Here is a 9,315-nt window from a genome sequence, read left to right on the forward strand (position 1 = left end):
TTAACGTTAGTTTATACGGAGTACGTTACAAAGTTATCTTTCTGAGACCACGGTATGGGGATGCGAAAAGTTATGGTAAATTGCAGATCAGAATAAGAAGCACAATAATATTCCTCATGTGCACTTCAAACAAAAATACGTGTGTCAAACAAAAAATGAGACACAAAGCTAGCTCATCGATCACACTTTTACAAAGTCACTGAAAGTATACTCCCTCCGCCCCACAACATAAGACCTTATTGTGGTTATTATTCTGGTGTGTTGGTTCTATGGGGCTTTAGCATGACGACTTACTGACTGTCTACTACAACAAGTTGTGTCCGACTACGATGAGGGAGGGGCGATGACGGCGGCGCGCCTTGGCTCACTTCAATGCGCGTAGTCGTCGCTAGGTGGTCTATGAATCTTGATGTAATTTTTATTATTTCTGGTGTTCGTTATACTGCCATGATTGGAGATGAATAGGTCGACAGTTTCCCGCAAAAAAATGGATGTAATAAGGGCATCTCTAACGGTGGCCCGTAAATTTTTTCTCGGATCCGTCCGCGGACACGGAAGTTGGAGACCGCCATTGAACGTTGTCCACATACATTTTAAGCCAAGTTTCAACTTAGTGAACGATATTTATGCAAACCGGCTGATATTCATCAAATTTTAGAAAGAAAATAGCATAAAATCATTCATACATAGCATGCATATAAGTCCAGTGTCCCAAATTCGATGCCCAACAAGTTTTTTGATGGGTCATGTCATCCGACACATACTGCCCCTTCATATTCATCTAACAATGTGTGTACGTAAATGATCGTCCCTCTATCCTGTGATACATCACGTTAGCGCGTACGGGCTACACAATGTGTAGAGCAACATTGAGTGCATGAATGATTCAATCAACAAGTAGAGGAGGAAGAAGAAGTCAAGCTTGCGATCTCCTCCTTTGCCGCGTGCAATGGCCACCTTGCCTCCAGCTGAGCAACTATGTGACAAAACTTGGTGATCATGGGCCGGATGGTGTACCATCGATATGATAACGACCTCACATTACGATCATGGATGATGTGCATGTCGTAGGGCGCAATGTGCTTTTGTTCGTGAAATGATTCGTGCACTTGCTGCCAGAAAGTCCTCCCTCTGCTCCTGCCTACGAAATCCACGGATACGGCTAACCACGCATCACACAACAACTCATCATCAATGGTCGAGTGCCCCGCCATCCTTTGTACTCTGCGAAAACGACATGGTCCGAAAATAAGCTCAATGGCATTTGACCGAACACCTGTAGGGCGTGGTAGCCGCTGTGGAGGTCGTCGACAGGGTGGCGGAGTGTACCTGGGTACAAACGGCTCCAGAGTGGACTGCGCTATCGTAAAAGGCAAGCGGACACGTCAGTACTGGTTGCGAACATCCGGCAATGCCTGCATGGGATAGCTAAAATGACATCATCTTAACTGTTGTGAATGATGTTGCGTTTATAAGAGAGAAATTGGAACTTTGATTTGAAGGAGGACCGGTCCAGTTTCTCCTTCTCCTTCAATATGCTTGCACCCAGGTCGTGTTGCACCTCCTAATGTGACTTATCCACTGGGATAGATGGAGTAGCAATTGTTAGGCTCACATTTATATCCTACACTTTCATAAAATTGCTAATAAAGTAATTAAATTTATTAATTATACCTATTTATCCTCTCTAGGTCTATCTCGATTTTTTCAATTGGTATCAGAGGCTCGTGAACTATCTGGTGGTTTAACTGCCCTAGACTAGATGATTCGTGACGGGAGAAAGTGGTACTTAAGTCCAATGAGCTATTTGACCCAATGGTCGGTGCATCCTCCCAAGATGAGAAGATGTATAGCTACGGGGACCTAACTAGAGATTTCTAGCTAAGCAATGCATCAATGTTCAAGAAATAATTGATCGAGTGATGGAAGAAATATGGGAATCGAGAGGCCCTATTGGTGTCGCTACCGCTACGGAAGTGCTTACGCCATCGGTGGCCAAGCCCAAGGCCCCTCCTTCCTCTACCTACCGTCAGTGATCAATCCCAATGAATATGGATGAGTTTATCCAAAGCCACCACTTCAAGAACCTAAATAATGAGAACAATTTGAATGAGTGAGTGAAACCATTACATGCTACAACCGCATATCTCTCGGGTTTATTTTCAAAATGAAGAAAAATTTGAATCCACCCTTGTACTAAAATAAAAACAAATGCGTACGAAAATTTGTCACAAGATGAATATCCCTATATTTTGGCATTACAGTGGAAAACAAAAATAAATTATTTGTGAAAATTATACAATGCACATGTGTGAACTCACATATTGAATAAATCATTGCATACTACATAAGTGAACCACATAAGTAATTGAAGTTGGGTGAATGAACTACTCTGTATTTGAGTCATCAAGGAAAGGATAATCTGTGTAACCAATGACAGGATCCTGCGTGTAGAAGGTGGACCGGTCATAGTTGTTCAAGGGGACATCTAGCTCGAATCTCTTAGGCAAATCCGGATTAGCAAGAAATAGCCTCCCATAGGCAACGAGATCAGTATAACCATCAATCACCACTTTGTTGCCTTCCTCTCGATCATACCCTCCCGCGGCAATAAAAGTGCCATTAAATGCTTTCCTAAAGGGCAATAGCCCATGGGATATCTGCATGCGACCATCCACAATGGTCGTGTGAGGCTCTACCATGTGGCAATAAAGAAACTCTTTGTGCTTATTGAGTTGTTGTACCATGTAGATACCGAGCACATGTGGATTAGAATCGAAGCAATCCATGTAGTCGGTGAACGGAGACAACCTGATTCCGACACGATCCGCGCCAATCTCATGGACGATAGCATCAATCACCTCCACGGCAAAGCGGCATCGGTTCTCAAGGCTGCCACCATACCTGTCAGTACGGTCGTTTGAGCTATCTTTCATGAACTGCTCCAAGAGAAACCCATGTGCTCCGTGGATCTCGACACCATCGAATCCCGCCTCAATGACATTCCGAGCGGCCCGTCTGAAATCGTCTACGATCAACGGTACCTCGTCTGTATGAAGCCGTCGAGGCTTGGAGTAGACCATGCCGGACTCAGCATCAGGCGGTATCTGCTTGTCGGTGCTGGAGATCGGCGCATGCCCATCCGGCTGGAACTCTGTTTTATTTGCGGTGTAAGCAAGGCACAAAATTAGTAGCCACAAATAAACCGCAGGATCAGGTAAAAAATTGTCACGGTACTCAGTACTTCCTTAAACTAATATAAGAGCATTTAGATCACTACTTTAGTATTCTAAACGCTCTTATATTAGTTTACGGAGGGAGTACAATTCATCAGCACAAAATGCCATGAACTCCTAACTTACCGTTTGAGGAGACCCTTCAGGCGTGCCAAATCTGGCAGAAGAACAGAGCGCCCTTGGAGTGGACGGCATCAACGATGGGTTTCCAAGCTTTGACCTGCTGCTGCGTCCAGATGCCAGGGGTATCAGGAAACCCCTGGGCGGTGGCGGAGACGCCGGTGGCCTCGGCGATGAGCAGGCCGCCCTTTGTCGCCCGCTGCGAGTAGTGCAACGCCGCGTGCGGCTGCGGCACGTTGGCGTAGGAGCGGCAGCGCGTGAGCGGCGCGAGCACCACCCGGTGGGAGAGCTCGAACTGGCCCATCTTGTGGGGCGTCAGCAGCGGGATCGGCTCCTTCGTGGCCATCTTGTCTCGACCGGTTGCGGATGTGCTTCGATCGACAGCTATGAAGCGGTGGTGCAATATACGGAGTATGAAGCTATGCGATGGAATCTATGACAAGCGCACCTAAGCTTTGTTTGCTCTGTTTCTTGCTTGTGATGTGAGCTCTGCTCGAATGATGCTCTGTCCCTTGCTTTCAACGGTAGGTGGCGGGGTCTTAATAAAACAAAATATATTATGTCTTAATAAAGTACTAGAAGTTTGGTGTGACAATAAGCGGTGACGCAGCAAATGTGTATTCTAGAGGCTAGAACCTAAAGCGTGTGCATAATGGCAACAAAAGAACGTCATACTTTATGTACAAGCTCTTCTGTCCGTTCATTCTTGAGAAAAAAATGCCACCCGTGTCAGGCATTACCTGCAACACTATAGCAACTCTAGCGGGGGCCATACGAATGATAGCTACTCCCCCGTCTCATCATATAAAGATGTTTTTTTTATATTAGTGTAGTTGTTGAGTATAATGTTTATTAGGAAAGATGGGATGGATTAGGATTTGTTTTGGCTTGTCTTGTACTCCAAGTAGATGATTGTACTTCTATATATATGCTCACGAGGCTCAAGCAATATAACGAACTATTCCACCAACCTTTCTCTTCCTTCTAATATGGTATCTATCGCAAGTCGATCTTAAACCCTAGCCGTCGCCGCTTCCGCACCCGCGCGTCGCCCCCGGGGCGGTCGGTCTACATGACCGCCGCCAGGGGCCGCGCCGCCCGTACCTAGGGTTCGTCCGCCGGTCGTGTTGACCGGCTGCCCTAGAGAGTCTTTTTCCCGAGCCGTACTCCGGGGTTTTCTTTCTCCCGCCGGTCATCTTGATCGTATGGTTTCTTTTTGGTTTTCCAATCTATTCTTGATCGGTTTGCGTCGCCCACCACCGCCGTCGACCCCAAGCGCCTCTACTCCGACCCCGGCGCGACCAGCCGGCCTTTCCTCTGACCCAAAGGCCACGCGTGCCGAGGCGGCCCGTCAGGGCTAGCCGTCGTCCGTGCGTCGGTCCGCCCGTCGTCCTGCGCCGGCCATCACCGTCCTACTCCGACCGGGACACCTGCATCACCCCGACCCGGCGGCCTCACACCATGCGACGGCCAATCATAGCCGTCGCTCGCACGCCGGCATGCCCATCAATCCACATCACCCGCCTCCGCCGCGTCTGCACGGCGGCCCAACGGTCTACCTCGCCAGCCTCATCCCCGGCTGCGTCGGGACGGCTGCGTCAACTCGGGCGCCACTACTCCGTTGGTCGCTCGGGCCTCACTGCCCTGGCGCCGGCGTTGCTTTGGTAGCCCGGGTGCCGGTGCTGACAAGCTCGTCCGCACGACGTCACACGCCGTCCGTCGTCGCCCGCTTCATTTCGGACTCCGCCGCCACCACGCCTCCACCGAGCGGCGTCCCCGACCTCGCGCGCGATCGACTTGATCACTAGCTCGCCGCCACGATCTGCCTCATCTCCGTCGCGCGACCAACCTGGCCCGTCGGTTACGCGCGCCTCCGCATGTCCCGTGAAGATCGTCCCCGAGTTAAGCGCGCCTCTCCACCGGTCGAGCATCGGCTACCGCTGCGTCGCCCCGTTGGGCCGCAGCGCCGCCACCCCATGGTTCTCCTCGCAACTGCATCGACTCGTGCGTCGCCGTTGCGTCGCCCCTTCGGGCCGTAGTGTCGCGATACGCGGTCCCCGTCGCCGCCTCGAGGCCGTCCCCGTGGTTGCACTGACTCGCGAACCGCCGTTGTGTCGCCCCTTCGGGCCGCAGCGTCGCGACCCGCGGTCCCTGCCGTCGCCCCGACCCGCCTGCCGCCGCTGCGTCGCCCCCTCGGGCCGTAGCGCCGCGGCCTGCGGTCTGCTCCGCCGTCAGAGCGCGTCGACCTCCCGTGGTATGCGCCGCGCCGTCTACCTTGGCGCGGGAACGCCATCGTCCGTGCCGGTCTTCGTCATGCTGTCAGGGTTCTTCGCCTACTTCGAGCATCGCCGCCGCACTCTTAACCTCACCGCCACCGCCGTCGTCAGGCCGCCACCGCCGCTCTTCTTTAGCCGCCGCCGCCCGTCCACCCCCTTCGTCTTCGTCCAAGCACCAGCCCGTCGCCAGCGTCGCCGTCATCTACCCCGACCACTTCGTCTACTCTGACCACCGTTGGTGACATCGGCCCCGCGCCGATGGATGCCGCAATCATCGTTGAGTTCTTCTCTGCTGGCCCCTTCGACTTCTCCGACATGGCGTACAGGTCGTGCAGGTCCCTCGTCTACGCATGCCCGGTGTTGGCAACACCGATGCATGCCTTCATCCATGACATGTCCCCGGGCCTGGCAAGCCTGGTCGGCGCTTCGTCAACTTCGTCTTCGTCTGTCTAGGCATGCCCGGTGCTGGCAACACCGGTGCGTGCCTTCATCCATGATGTGTCCCCGGGCTTGGCAAACCCGTCGTGACGCGTCGTCAACCACATCTTCTTCCCGATGCACCACTACTTCGACACCCCTGCACCCAGGCTAACTCGGCGCCCCCTTGCGCCTACGGCTCCACGGTGACTTCCTCGACACCGGCCACCCCGACTCAACATCGACCATGGCATTCTTCGCACGGCTACCTCGACCACCGCTCCACCACCCACGCTCATGGCTACATCGACAAACGACACAAAGGTCTACCGCCTGCTTGAGCAACCTCGTTGGTTTCCACTCCGTCCACGACTCCGTGATGCGTCGATCATTACGACTGTGGGGGGTGTCCGTCGGCTTGCCTTCGGATTCTTCTCCAGTCTCCCCGTCTGCGTCGCTACCATTGTGACTGCGGGGGGATGTTGAGTATAATGTTTATTAGTAAATACGAGATAGACTAGGATTTGTTCTGGCTTGTTTTGTACTCCAAGTAGATGATTGTACTCCTATATATATGCCCACAAGGCTCAAGCAATACAACAAACTATTCCACCAACCTCTCTCTCCCTTCTAAAAGTAGTGTTAAAAATAAGAGAGTAGGATTTTTGGTCCAAAATGATGCTCTAGCACAATTGTTATATGCATATAGACCGGCATAATTTATGTAGTGTGCTCCATATCGAGCTCGCAAGCCTTCATATTTCAAGGTTTTGGACATTGACTTCCTCCCGCATGCTGATCGGTCAACGGCGTAGTCATCCGCACAGTTGTCGCTTCCTCATGTGTCAATGCCGCAAATGCCTTTTCACCATGAACAACGCCAATTAATGGCCGCCGTCACATTCTGCACCCTTTCCCTATATGCACCCATTTTTTGCCGGAGCGCGCCCATACATGGGTATGTAAAATCTCTGTCGCCCCCACCAGTATCGCCTACACACCCACCCCATTGCCCCCTCGCCCTAAGGTGGTTGTCACCTCATCCCCTCTCTTCGCCCTTCCCCATCACCGCCACAATCACCCTCAATGACCATGTTTATGCAGCTGAGCTCTCTCCACAGAGCTTTCTCGGTGAGACCGAAGGGACCGTTCTGAGAGAAAGGTTCTGGAAGATGGTGTGCCACTACTCTGTGTGGGTCAAGGATAACGCACACCATAAGGTTGAATCATCCATTGGCCGCACCTGCCACCCTCGACTACTTGATCGCATCTGGATGGCAGCCTACGCGAAAATGGACGTCGCACGCATGATGATCTTAAAAAATGTGGTTGTATCCCGCATCCAGGATGCACATGCGCTCGTCGACCACGTCCTCGTAAAAATCATAGCAACTGAAGCCTCCCCCGTCTATGAGGTAACTTCCAAAGGGAGGAATGATGTCTACTACACAACCTTCTTCTTGTAGACGTTGTTGGGCCTCCAAGTGCAGAGGTTTATAGGACAGTAGCAAATTTCCCTCAAGTGGATGACCTAAGGTTTATCAATCCGTAGGAGGCGTAGGATGAAGATGGTCTCTCTCAAGCAACCCTGTAACCAAATAACAAAGAGTCTCTTGTGTCCCCAACACACCCAATACAATGGTAAATTGTATAGGTGCACTAGTTCGGCGAAGAGATGGTGATACAAGTGCAATATGGATAGTAGATAATAGTTTTTTTAATCTGAAATAATAAAAACAGCAAGGTAACAAGTGCTAAAAGTGAGCGTAAACGGTATTGCAATGTGTGGAAATAAGGCCTAGGGTTCATACTTTCACTAGTGCAAGTCCTCTCAACAATAATAACATAATTGGATCATATAACTATCCCTCAACATGCAACAAAGAGTCACTCCAAAGTCACTAATAGCGGACAACAAACGAAGAGATTATGGTAGGGTACAAAACCACCTCAAAGTTATTCTTTCCAATCAATCCGTTGGGCTATTCCTATAAGTGTCACAAACAGCCCTAGAGTTCGTACTAGAATAACACCTTAAGACACAAATCAACCAAAACCCTAATGTCACATAGATACTCCAATGTCACCTCAAGTATCCGTGGGTATGATTATACGATATGCATCACACAATCTCAGATTCATCTATTCAACCAACACATAGAACCTCAAAGAGTGCCCCAAAGTTTCTACCGGAGAATCGCGACGAAAACGTGTGCCAACCCCTATGCATAGGTTCATGGGCGGAACCCACAAGTTGATCACCAAAACATACATCAAGTGAATCACGTGATATCCCATTGTCACCACAGATATGCACGGCAAGACATACATCAAGTGTTCTCAAATCTTTAAAGACTCAATCCGATAGGATAACTTCAAAGGGGAAACTCAATCCATTACAAGAGAGTAGATGGGGGAAGAAACATCATAGGATCCAAATATAATAGCAAAGCTCGCGATACATCAAGATCGTATCACCTCAAGAACACGAGAGAGAGAGATCAAACACATAGCTACTGGTACATACCCTCAGCTCCGAGGGAGAACTACTCCCTCCTCGTCATGGAGAGCACCGGGACGGGTCTAGATTGGCTTTCGGTGGCTACGGAGGCTTCTGGCGGCGGAACTCCCGATCTATTGTGCTCCCCGATCGTTTTAGGGTATATGGAGATATATAGGCGGAAGAAGTATGTCAGGGGGGCCACGAGGGGCCCACGAGGGTGGAGGGTGACGCCCGGGTAGTTAAGCTACAGTGAACCTCCGCTAATGATGCCACGTCACCTCGGTTACTGTGATAAACTCGCGTCACTTCGAGACCCAGTTAAAATTTTCAAATTTTAAAGTAAAACCAAACAATAACAGTTTTCAAATATTAAAACTAAAATGTTCGGAGTGAGCCAAATAATGCATAAGTAGTAATGGTGGAGAAACCACATTGTTATAAAAGGTTTCATTGCACTTAGGTAATTAAAACAGTAGTTATAACAATTAAATACATACGTATTGGATTTTATTAAATATTAAACTATTTTGTTTTGGGTTAATAATTACTATCAGAGTAGTATAGTTATAAATGCAAATTTAGGTACTAGTGATAATTTTTATAAAACAGAAACTAAGAGGAAGCTAAAAATAAATAGAAAAGAATAATAACTAAAAAGAAAAGAACAATTAGAAAAAAGAAATAGAAAGAGAAAGCCCCCACTGGGCCTCGACCCAGCCGGCCCCGTCGGCCACCCCACCAGGCCGGCCCAACCAGCCACTCT

General features: G+C 49.7%; 1 pseudogene; it reads right to left on the bottom strand.

The window, feature by feature from the left end:
* Positions 1 to 652: 652 nt before the first annotated feature.
* On the bottom strand, positions 653 to 3,860 carry LOC123154408 (12-oxophytodienoate reductase 1-like; annotated as a pseudogene).
* Positions 3,861 to 9,315: the final 5,455 nt, after the last annotated feature.

This window comes from Triticum aestivum, chromosome 7A, assembly GCF_018294505.1.
Source record: "Triticum aestivum cultivar Chinese Spring chromosome 7A, IWGSC CS RefSeq v2.1, whole genome shotgun sequence".
NCBI lineage: Eukaryota > Viridiplantae > Streptophyta > Magnoliopsida > Poales > Poaceae > Triticum > Triticum aestivum.